We start from the raw sequence: 13509 nt of genomic DNA on the forward strand, positions 1-13509 counted from the left end.
AGGAGCAGAAATAAAAAAGAAAATCGAATGATATTAATTTTATAGAACAAAAATGCTACACAAAACTGTCATATCACACCAAAAATTCTATCCTTTAAAGTGAGCTCTGAAAAATGTGTGAAAACACCAATATGCCGCATATTTCTATAGACTACTTCAAAGGATCTTGAGCCGATATTGTGTTGTCAAATGGTTTTTTTTTGGGTCAGTGATTGTTTAACCAATAATGCGATTATGACCGTATAGGGGCTTCTTTACAATCACAGTTAAGTGAAATAGTATTAACAAACATACAACTACTTCATGTTTGTTGTTTTGAATGACTTTAGATGTTTTTGTGAAAGCATATGCAAAAATCAATGATTTTTACAACTTTTTCTCTTTCCTCTTTTTTTTTGCACACATTGGTAAAAGGGCACTGTAAAATAGAAATTGGTTATGCGTAAAGTGGAAACTGTGTTTAGGTTTGTTATAGCCTTGACACACTCATAATCTTTCATTTATTTATTTGGATACAAAATTTATGAATTAACATTGAAAATAGTAATGTGCAGAGCAATGACAGCATGCATATTGTCAATTCGTATTGAATTATGATTGTATATATTGTGAAATCTCTTTTTGTATAAAATCCTTTTTCACAATTTGTTCGATTTTTTCTTTCTTTGAATAAAGTAAAAACTAGGTCCCGCCTGCAGCGGTAGTGATAAAGTTACTTATCTACGATTATTTACGAACTTGGGATTCTGCCGAAATCAAACCAGTTTTCCAGTGACATTTTTCGTATGTAAGCCCAGACAGCCTGTGGAGTGTATAGAGCTTACAAGCAGAAATTCGCATATACGGTGTTTAAGTAGAAATTCTGGTCCAAACTGATCTCGGGGTATAGCTGTCAAAATGATATGAAAACGCGCAAAAAATTTAGTGGGTGCTTTTACTCTGATTTTTTTTCTGATTTTACAAAATCGATATCTCTAGTGTGTAACTGTGATTTTCCTTTGGTAAATGCAGGAATGTTAAGCTCAACTCCTCTCCATTTAAGTTCCTCTTGTTTAAAAAATCGCAATGCTCTGTAACAAATTTATCACTACATCTGCCTCCATAGCCTTCCGAAATGAATGCTATAAACCCCATATGGTGTGATTCCAATTAGATACTTCACAGTATATGCGTGTTTGTACTTGGAATAAATTTGTGTCAAAGTTTTTTGGACGGCAGGCTTTTCAATGAAAATTTCCAAACAATCAATTACTAAAGTAATTAAGTTGCCGAAACACCGCTTGAAGCTCGAAGGCGTGGTTTTTTGAATTGCATCACGGCTAGGCCAATACACGAATTTTTTAGTTTTCTGCACAGCACCCACAAAATGTTTTCACGATATCAGACGACACGCCCGTAATTGTACCATCAGTTTGAGTTTCAATCTCAGCCGTAGTATGAAGAAATGTTTGTGTTTGCTTTTCGTTTTCGGTCATCTGTACAGTTTTCATTTCCACCATTGGATGTTGCAACGTCCACGTCAAATCCCAAATGAAGCGTTGGAGCCCAGTCCGGATTATTCTGATAATTTGCACGACTTTCCTGTAATACCCAACTCAATTTGTAAGATTTGATGCAAAAGCTAAAGCTGATCACAGTGAAATACCCTTAATGAAATGCACGTCACAAACCCTGGCATGTTTTAAGTGACTAGCAAAAAAAATGGAGCGATTTATTGCCCGAAACCACGCATTTTGTCTGGCTTGTGACAGCGCCAAAAAATGTGCTTTTCGATTGTTTAGCATTTAAAATGAGGAATAGGTTCGGCCTGTATCATATCCTTTCGATTTACAACCAATTACACAACAATAAGCTGGCATCGTAATTATTTCTATTTTATTATTTTGTTAATTAATTATTTTTATTTATTAACACAACATACAACATAACCAGAACATAACAAAATTCGATATTATTTTGACAAATTGACAAAATGCCACCAAATATTCAAATTCATTTGGATCACTTTATTTTGACAGCTATACCCCGAGATCAGTTATATTGTCTCTGCTTAAACACTGTATACTGTCCTAATTCAATCCGAATCTACTCGTGTAAATGAGCTTCTAGATCAAGTCCAAGGTTATTCCAAGGTTCTAGTTTGAAAATAGAAACAAATGTTTGAATCTTTCTCATTGTTTTCTTGTAAAATAATAAGCTTGAACATTTATGATCTCACATTTTATGCACTGGAAATCTTTTAAATTTAACGTTTTTGTTGATCCGGACTAAACACAAAATTAAACGGCACCTCAATAATTTCACAGAGTTGAGTTTAGGGTTTTCTATATATGACAGTATAGCTGTCAGTGTTCGGGTTTACAGTTGCTCGGACTTGATCTATACGAAATGCAACATAAGATTATTCTACGGTGTAGAAGAATTTCGCACCGGCGTCATTCACAAAGTGACCTGCGTGAGTCACAAGGTGATATTTCCCTTTTACAAAATGTTTTTATCATTTTCATAACAAGTGACGAAAAGTAGAACTTTTCGTTGTCTTTATTGCAAAAAAAGTTGTAGTTGTATACAACTCGATGATAAATGTTTTTTTAGGCACACGATATGTATTGTCACACTAGTCACACATCTAGTGCCTAAAAAAGCATTTATCAATCGGTTGTATAAATAACTGTTTTCTCGAACATATCCGCGAAAACGATTACCTTATGGTGAGCTAGGAGAGACCAAACTTCCCAATTTAAAAAAGCTCATAACCTTAAGTTATTGTTGTAAGTCTTTGACACCAGTACAATACGTCAATAGACTACCTACATGAGTTTCCAAAACTATTTTGTTCGGATTATTCAGGTTCTACAACCCATGAATATAAATTTTGCTCGCTCAATTACGTTAATTAGTTTTGCAATAAATAATTAAAGGTGTTTAATAAAGGAAAATGCGCAAAAAAAGACTGCTCACAATAATTACGCAGCCAGTAAAAAAGCGATCTTTTCTAAAAAAAAATTAATTTACAATAAATAAAAATCATCTATCCTGCTTTTCACTAATTAGTAGGTATTTTGAATCAGCAGTTCAATTTTTTTTAATCGTTTACGTCATAATTTTCATTATTAGGAGTTGTTTACATCAGAGTTTTTTAATATTTTCGTTTTTTTATGTTGGTACGTAAATAATCGAACAACTAGTGACGTCACAGGTGTTTTACCAGAGTATGAGTGTATGTATTATATATAAACGATCGCACTAGTCTGACGTCAGACTTTCCTCTTAAAATAATTTTCCTAATTAATTTAAAAAGAACCGAATGGATATTTTGAGAATGTGTAATGGTAAATGTTGTTTATTTTTACATTAAATTTCATTCAAGAATGTTTTAAAGTGATGTCATGATTTTGCAGGTAGTCTATTATTTTTCCGACGATCTCAAACCGTGCTTTGAAATGAAAACCTCAGACTAAAGATCGCAGATTGACGTAAAACACACATCATACTCATGACCTTGTAAACGTCAGACACAATCCCAGCTGTCAGACATGTCGAATGAATTAGCACGCAGTTAACGTCAATTGATTGTTAATGACAAGTTAACGAAAATTAAAGTGGGGTTACGTTGACGAGTACCGTATAATGAAAATAATGAAAAAGTAGTATACGCAAAAAAATGTTCTATGGTATGCCTCGACACCCACTTTTACTCATTCTACAGTCGTCAAAATTGTGACTACTGTAGTTCGTAGTGAAAAAAATTTGTCTGAATGACGCGGTAGCTAGAACAACCACACCGTCAATCGTAAGAATTTCTCAAATAGTTTATTTTCTCGGCCATTCCGAAATTTGATGTAGGTGGCTTCACAGTTATATAAAAAGAAATATGAACATTTTATAGTAGCCGTAGAACAATTGTTTGCTTAGAATGATTTTTAAGGTCGATTAAAAATAACTTACAAGAATTAAATCGACCAATTGAGATACGTTGCCGCAAAGATATGTCCTTCCAGAGCCTTTTTTAACATACAAAGTCGGAGGAAAAGTGCACCCCAGTCCCCTATCAGTGCACCACACTTTTGATAAATGCACCCCAGTGCACCCCAGTGCACCCCACTTTTTATAAATCCGTCCAGTGAACTTAATTGCCACATCGTTTCTTAAAACTTTGCGCTGCGATTCAAAATTTTCATTCGCTGTAATCCAAAAGTTTCATTATTCGAATTCACAAAGCGCACCTCGGCGCATACATCGACCAATGATGCGACCCTTCAAATCACGTTAGAAACAACGACTCAAATAAAAATCATCGCGTCCGATTGAATTTGCTATCGATTATCAAATTATGCCCACCAATTACCCATACCCAAGCGCACTATTAGTCCGAAATCTTCGTAGAAAATGTCTGAAATTTTAATGAAAATTGTCCGAAAAATTCAGTGGGAGGTCTGACCTACCTTCACAGCTGTTAACGACAGTGCCGGCTTAGCCTATGTGCTAAGCCAAGGGCGCTGGGAATAAGAAATGGGGTGCTGGAAATGGTAGCTGTAATACGAAGCCCAGGGCGCTGAAGAGGTGCCGGAAACAGAAAACAAAAAATGTAAATTTTATGATAAACGTCGGCTTTTTTGTGAGGGCCCTTTCGAGAAAAAAATTGGGCCCTTCGGAAAGTTGTGCACCCCAGTGAAAAATCCTTATAAAAGGCACTGTGTCCTTCTATTAGAATGTTTTTGTTCTAATGACGTACTTTTCCCGTCTTTTGGAGACAGTCGCTACAATTATTTAACTTTGCTTACTGACATCCCAAATATGTATTTGACGTTCAGTTTTCTCCTAAATTTACTTATATCACTTTTCCCGAAATTACTCACTTTTCGGTCCAAAAATCAATTTAGCAAAAACACATTTTTTGCGTGAAAATACCAACTTTTCACTTTTTTGATCAATAATAATTTGAGAAGCATCCCTGCACCGTGTCATTTGATCGTCATTTCAGTTGCATATTCGGAATGCAGCTGCATTCCACGTGAACATAAGTTTATTGTTTAAGGTAGTCGGGCATAGCGTTCTAAGTAAAATTGAATTTACGAAAGTCGTTGATCAGTGACGAACTTTATGGACCACAATGGGTCACACCATATGTATAGTACATGTGGTAGGATATTTCTTATGTAAATAGAATAGTAGATTACTATAACTGGGAAGTAACGAGTTATCTCGTATCCAGGTGAGCAAAAGAATCCAAGGGCGGCAGCACGAGGTACTTTTACCCACCGTGATACGAGATAACTAGTTATTTCCCAGTTACAGTATGCTATTTTACCTTACTATGTTGGTAAAGGCTTTGCCCTAGGGTAGTAATGGTCTTATTACTTTCCTAGTAAGGTAAAAATGTTTACACTAACGACATGATCTACAAAGAATTCTAATAATCGTTAGTCCCATCTGAGTTGTTGACAAAGAAAAACAAACTGATTTCTACCCACTTGTCATAAAAGGCAAAATTTCATGTGAGTTTGATGAAATTTCCGTGCCATGTTTCATCGACAAAAAATTGGAAACAAATCTACTGTTCAACTTATTGTGACCGAAATATATCAATCGAATTTGCCACGGATCATGCTTAGTTTAGGTTACAAACATTAACCAACCGTAGCTAACTCGGTGTTTATCATTTTCTTTCCTGATAGACTTTCTAGAGGAATCTAATAAATTTTTAAAAATAAATTTTTGATACCTTTTAAGTGCTAGTATAAATAAGCGAAGCAAACAATAAATAAAAAAATCGTAGGGTAGACGTGACACAAAATTCTGCCTGACAGTTTTTCCCTCCCCAATCATAAAAACAGAATACAACAGCGCAACACACCACACATTATTATAAAGAATTTTAATAATACAAATGATTTTATTATAATAGAGGTGTCCTTTTTTTCTCTCTCTCAATGTTGTATTGAACAATGCCATTCAGTTTCAACGTTTCTTACCCTAGACTTTGGAGTATCACCGAAACTGTTATTGTGCAACAATTATGAATGATGTGGTTTACAGAAAAACCACATACCATTTCTATATATTATATAGAGAAAAAAATCACGTTAATATTTCAGTACGATGATACCCGAAGGCATTTAATTAAAATGGATGGTTTACATTTGTATAAATGGTCTGATGAAAAACTATTGATGATGCCAAATAGTTGCAAAAGTAAAGTTACCCCTATATTTTAGCTAGGCATAAATACCATAGTTCTAGGATATCATGATTTTTTCTTCTTCAAAGCTACATCGTCTTTTCTCGGAAAGAAACAGAAACCAAAAAAATTCGACAGCTCATTGAGTGGATTTGTCCACTCAAAAAAGAACAAGAAAATTTTGTTGTTGTAGGCACTGTTATCCAATTAGGTCATGAAATCTCGTAGGAAAGTGATTTCGGAATATTAGTTCAATACTGCATTAATTGGTACGTAGCCTCATAATCTCATATGTAATACATATTCTAGCGGAATACAAACAAAACAATATTTACATTTACAACGAGTGAGGCGAAGCCGAGATAATGAGGCTACTTACCAACTAATTTGTTACTACGATTTAGATGATTTCGTATGAAGAGATCTGTTGACGTACAGGCATTTGAAAAATATTTATAAATAATAACTTACACAGCATGGGAAAAGTGCCGTTCCTTGGTTTGGGATGCAACATGTGCAGCATCGTCAGCCGTGTCAAACATGTCTGGCAAAATAACGCTACCAGGTATGGCTTCGGAAAAAGTGGCAAAATGAAAGCATGTGAAATACTCGAAGTTACACGAATTGTACCGGCTGCAATTTTTTATTTTAAATTTTTCATTTATCATTTTGTTAAAACGACGTCTAATTGTAGAATAAATTGAATAAAGGAAGGTAATTCATAATGATTCTACAAAAAATTAGTGTACTTAAATTGAATAACACACACAAATTGCATAGTTCCAACTTCATGCTTGTTTCTAATGTTGTATGAGGCTCGTTTATTTCATTAAGAGGAGCGTAATCACAATTTAAATTTTTGTTTAGCAAAAAGCATGTTGTGTGTGAAGTATTCTTTTTTGATGCAAATTTCGGTATTTATGTTTCGCATAGAAACAGTTCATTACCGTCTTGAATTGTGAACTGTTACATAAATCGTTGTATGAATCTCGGTGCAAAGTACTTCACTAGGCTCACGAATTGTGTAAACTGCGAGTCATAATTACCCATCTGTAGCCTAATTATTTTGAACGTGACGTCATAAATAACTATCGTCATTGAACTCAAGGCTGTATACTTTGGGGAGGTCACGAAGATCGTTATTTTATTAGATACGCGGGAACACACCTTTCCCATACAAACAAATTCATCAAAATTTAATTTGTATGGCGTGGTGAATTTTTTGTATGAAACGTGGTGTGTAACCCGCGTATCTGCATCTGCGTGCCATCCCCAATGTATACAGCCTTGATTGAACTAGCGTGACATTGAGTGTCCCAAAAATGTTCTTATTCGCGTTACATAATTTATGAACGATCCCATAACACATTTTTATGAATCTCATTTCCCAATGAAATTATTTGAAGGAATACATTTGACTGCTCCTCGTCCTGAACACTAAGTAAGAAATGTTAATCCGATGCAAAATAATCCGATTGAAATATTGAAAAAAACAAGGCATCAGAACAGTCGGAGCGTTTGCTGCGACTTAGCCCCGTACGATCCGTAATCCTATTTCGTCCGTAACCATAATACGACCGTAGCCGTAATACGCCCGGAACCCTAATACGTCTACAACCCTAATGCGTCTGTTACCAAAATGCAAGTCAAGTTGGGCATGGTCAAATTTACTGAAAGTGTTCATTTTTAAAATTGCGCATAGCGCAATTACGAAAGCCCGTACGAAGTACCTCTCAAATAAAACCAACAATCTACGACATTATTTTAGAAACCCAAAATTTTTTGCCAACTTTCCATTGGGTATTCAATTACCTCTCAAATAAAACAAAAACTAGCAAAATCGGTTGAGATTTACTCGATTTATGTGCAAAAAACACTTAGGGCCGAGTAGCGGCCTTAGTCCAAGGGCCCAAATTAAAAACTTTTTTCGCCACGTTCTTTTCGGTATTCAATTACCTTCCATAAAAAACTAAATCTAGCAAAATCGGATGAGATTTACTCGATTTATGTGCAAAAAACACTTAGGGCCGAGTAGCGGCCTTAGTCCAAGGGCCCAAATTAAAAACTTTTTTCGCCACGTTCTTTTCGGTATTCAATTACCTTCCATAAAAAACTAAATCTAGCAAAATCGGATGAGATTTACTCGATTTATGTGCAAAAAACACTTAGGGCCGAGTAGCGGCCTTAGTCCAAGGGCCCAAATTTGAAACTTTTTTCGCCACGTTCTTTTCGGTATTCAATTACCTTCCATAAAAAACTAAATCTGGCAAAATCGGATGAGATTTACTCGATTTATGTGGAAAAAACACTTAGGGCCGAGTAACGACCTTTGAGCCCTCCCAACAAGCTCGCGTTGCATCCTACACAAAAACAATGTTCAGCAACTTTGTTCTACTCGTCAATACCTTTCATTTGATATATCACAAGCAGCTATTACGTGCGTATTTCGGTAGATATCGTCGAAAGACTGAAAAACACCTATAGGGCCCTAGCTCTGGAAGGGCCGACCCTACCATGCCCATTTTCGAACTTGACCTTACTTTTGTCGATACCAATCGGGGAAAAAAAGAATTTTGAAAAAAGGTTGTGATTTGCTCAAGCTAGAGGGGTCACGGACGGACGGACGGACGGACGGACGGACATTTTTTTTATTGCGGATTCGTCATCTATGAACATAACCAAAAGCTTTGCCCTTACTGTCTGCTTCCAATTCGACGTGTTACAAACGGCATATTAATCTTATAAGCCCCCAGTACTTCGTACGGGGCTAAAAACTGTGGAAAATTGAACACGAATCAACTGTGTGAATTGGTTGTAATTTTCTCTTTCCTTCTTTTTTTTTACAAATCAACGAATTGTTAAATGTATGAATGACTTGAGTGTTCATTGATTCTTTTTTAAATCAAGTTTGTTTGTTGGAATTACTTTTCTGATAACAATATATTGTTTGGTTGTTAAGATTATCATACACATTCAACACTCATCCACATGCCTCAGATTTAAAATTTACTCCGATTTCATATTATAATTTTTGTTTTCTTATTGTTATCGGCTCAGCAGTCCATAGTAAAAATAAGTAGATTTACCTTTAACTAAAACTGAATGGTTCCAAACAACTGGTGTATCGTAAAATCAGCTCATTGTATCACACACTGATGGATTTTCAATACTACAACTCTGCTGTGTATAAATTACACTTGCAGTGTGTGATCAATACTGTAGTGTGTAATTTGAAATTCACACTTTCACCAACATCTACGAAATACGACACAATGAATACGGTCAGAATTTAGCTCAGGAACGTTTTGACAAGATCAAACAAGAGAGCTAATAATTGTTGAATGAATTGAAATGGATTGATGACGACAATCATTTAGACAGCAAAACGTAAGTCTCGTCTATTTAGGGTTCTTAGATCAGAATAGCAAATTGTAAAAAAATCATCTTGTTCTCGATAAATAGTAAAACAGAATACTCTACTCGGAGGACGAAGAAAAATGGATGCAAAAGACACTTTAGCCTCAGCGATACACACAGTCAACGCTTCAGCACCAGTTAAAGTAAGTCTATTTATCTAAATTCTGCTAATCCTTTTACCTACCTTTGGAAATTATTTATTGGATCTATAAATATTAAATTCCGTATAAACAATAATTAGATCGCATGGGTATAACCAATAGAGTGTTCCATTTCGGAAGTTGTTCACTTTTATGCCGCGGGGACACAACAGCAAAAGTAGTTTCGTGTTCACTTTTGCAGTGTACGTAACCAACGTGGATATATCAAGTTACTCTTTCTTTTAGTTTACTTTACTTTAAATATCACTTTTATTGAAAATAAATATTTAATAGCCACAAAAAAAGTCCAAAAATGCTTCATACCCCACTTTTATATAGAAAATAGTCCAAATAGATCGAAATTTGGGTTCCAAGAGTATAAGAACAACGTGAATACATCAAAAAATTCTTTATTTTAGTAAATCTTACTCTTATCAAAAAAGCGAAAAACAAACGAAAGGGATAAAATTTCGTCGACTTGGGGTGGACTTCCGCAAAAGTCGCTCCAACCATTTGGAGTGAAACTTATGGGGTAGGGTAATCTCGCACACCACACAAATTCATGGTGTGCGAGATTCACCTCTAAGGGGTGAATCTCGCACAGTCATGACTTTTCGTTACATGTCGTAAAAGGACGCATACTATGATCGCGTGTGCGAGATTCCCCGACACCAAACTTATCCAAGGATGTTTTTACATGTTATGGTACTACAGAGGCTAGGTTCTCTCACACCATGTCTCGGACTTATGTCACTGCAGCCGGTCAGGGACTTGGGAAAATCACCTAAAATGATTGATATCACCAACAGGTCAACATGGACCTGGTGGTGTGTATACTCAAAATGTGCGTCTCTTCAAGGCCTACTAGGCTAGCTAAGAAAGTTTTTTTTTCCAAAATCAGAAGAAGAATACCATAGGTGGAATATTGAGTTCGTCAACATGTCTGCTTACACAATGTTTTGAGATATCGATAGTGGCTTAGACTTTGCGTAAGGGCAACTATGTACGATGCCAACTCGTATGATACTTGTTTTGTGCGTGTGTTCGGCACCCGTTGGATGGTCAGTCCAGGTCACATGATTTCTTTCCATTGATATTATCGATAATTTTGAATACCATGCCTAGATCTATTATCAAAATACACAGAAAACGAAATTACAAATTTTCTATAAAATAAACTTGTTGTTGAAAACATTAATTATGTTATGTTAGGCACTAGGACCTTTGAATTTTTAAACTGATGAAAAAGAAGAGAAGCCTATTTTACAATCCATGCACGACACAAACTTTATGCAATCCCAATGATTGTATGCGGGCACACAATAATTTGAATTGAAGACATTCAGTTCGAAATAATTATACATGCAAGAGAAGATTGTGTAGAAACGCAAAGGAAAATCGATAAAGTGTGAATAAACGAAACAAAGATAAATTTACCACTTTGCCAATTTATTATTATTTTGGCAATTTAACTTTGGCGATTCTTCACGGGAAAGAATAAGTTGTTGCGAATCTGCGAGCGAACTTCCGTTTCATTAAAAAAAGCCTTTAATTTTAACAGAACGAAATGATGAAGACTTCCATTGGACGGCTCCAAAGATTAATACCTTTGGAAAACCCGAAAACTATATTTCTTCGACTGTACTCGCTCTGCTACTGCTGAAAATTCCAACAATCTAAAACTTGGTATACGGGACAATTATTCATTTCTCTAACGCACTGAATGGAACGTTGAACTTTTGACATTTTTTGTATTTAGATTAAGAGTGTTATTGTAAACAAAAAAATGTTCTACACTATTGCCGAATTTTCAAGTTTTATACTTTTAATTTATACTTCAATTACGACTACGACCCAAAATCAACCCAAAAGCATACCTTTTTCGTGAGAGAATTGAGAAAAAATGACATGAGAAGAAAAGAGAGGCATATAGAGACGTATAGTCTTTTTTATGTTTGACTGTTCTTTGAAAATCAGAAAACCATTAATTAAAAATATAAATGTTATATATATAACTAATAATATCTCTTGATGTTTGAATTGTCCATTGCTTGCAATCCTAGTTTTGTATTAATTTGTGTAATGAATGAAATGTTACTTGATGACTAGGATTTTTCTACTTTAACTATAATATAATAATGTGTAATAAAGTATTTTTTCAGCTTAGAGATACTAGAATCGAATTGGATTTGAAATAAAAAAATTTTTGATGTGCACGGGTGAGGCACGAACTCACAATAAAGTAGCTCCTTAGAATTGTTACAAACTGGAGCTACGCAGGTCACTTGTTGTGTTTTATTTTTTTGAAAAATAAATGAAATGAAATGAAATAAATGTTATTATTTTACGATAGTGTAGAATAATTGTTTGCTTAGAATTATGCTGTCTATCGAAATTATTGACTAGTTTCTAAACTGAGACGGATAAGGCTGCCAGCTAACTACAGGTTGATTTCTTTAGATGTTGTTTCGTTATTTACCAACATCCCTAACGAGCTTGTCTATGCTGCTGTTCACAAACGCTGGACCAAAATCAAGAAATTCACCAACCTCCCCAATGAATCAATGATCAATTCTATCGACAAATATTTGGTTCACCAATGGGTTCGCCTGCCAGTCCAGTATTTGCAGATTTAGTACTCGAAATCTTGGAAGATGATGTTATCAAGAAACTGGGTTTCAAATTACCCTTTTTCTGGCGTTATGTCGATGACATTCTCACTGCGGTTCCCGTTGACAAAGTCGAAGAAATTGTTTCAAAATTTAACGAGTATAATGAACATCTACAATTCACTGTAGAGAAGGAAAATAATGGAAAAATTTCGTTTTTGGAAGTCATGTGCATTCGAGAAGACAGAAGCGTCAAGACTGATTGGTTTCACAAAGCTACATGGTCCGGTCGATATTTAAACTTTAAATCGCATCTTCCAATGAGTTATAAACGAAACACCGTTACATTACTTGCTAAGAAAATTTTGGAATTATCCGAGCCTGAATATCATGACAAGAATTTCGATTTGCTAAAAACGACGTTAAGAGACAATTTGTATCCGGTTAAACTAATAGAAGAGTTATTCAAGTCTGTACGAGATAAGTTTGCTGCTCATACTATTGACAAATTGGATCGAAAAGAGAAATTACCAATTGTTGATATACCTTATGTTAAAGGCCTTTTCGAAAAGCTGAAATCGGTCTGCAAAGATGACTGATTGTTAGTTGGCAAAAGTAACAACAATCTGAAGATGTCCTTGTTTAGCAAGCTTAAAGACAGCACCCCGAAACTGCTGCAATCCGAATTGATTTACCGTATTCCATGTACTTGTGGTTTCAACTATACCGGGACCACTAAACAGTATTTGAAAGAACGTATTTATCAACACAAATATAATATCAGCATTAAGAACAAAGGACATAGTGCGTTGTGTGAACATGCTATTGAATGTAATCATACTCCTCTTTGGAATCGTGCAAAAATTGTTCATCGAGAGAGTTACAGGAAGAAAAGAGAAGTGCTGGAGATGATTGCCATAAAGAGAACGAAGAATTGTCTTAACAAACAAACGGACTCTATAATGTTGTCTGCAACGTATAACAACATTATCGGTGTGTGATGCGTTGTGTTGAATGACGATTTTGTAATTTTCTGTTGCTGTGTTGATGTTTTCTAATTACTTGGACTTTATATGATTTTAGATTGTCATTTAGTCGTTTGACTGTTTTCGGTCTCTTTTTGATAAGAGAAGAGATTTCGTTTTGACCACCGATGTTATGT

Source organism: Bradysia coprophila (assembly GCF_014529535.1).
Source record: "Bradysia coprophila strain Holo2 chromosome X unlocalized genomic scaffold, BU_Bcop_v1 contig_117, whole genome shotgun sequence".
Taxonomy (NCBI): Eukaryota; Metazoa; Arthropoda; class Insecta; order Diptera; family Sciaridae; genus Bradysia; species Bradysia coprophila.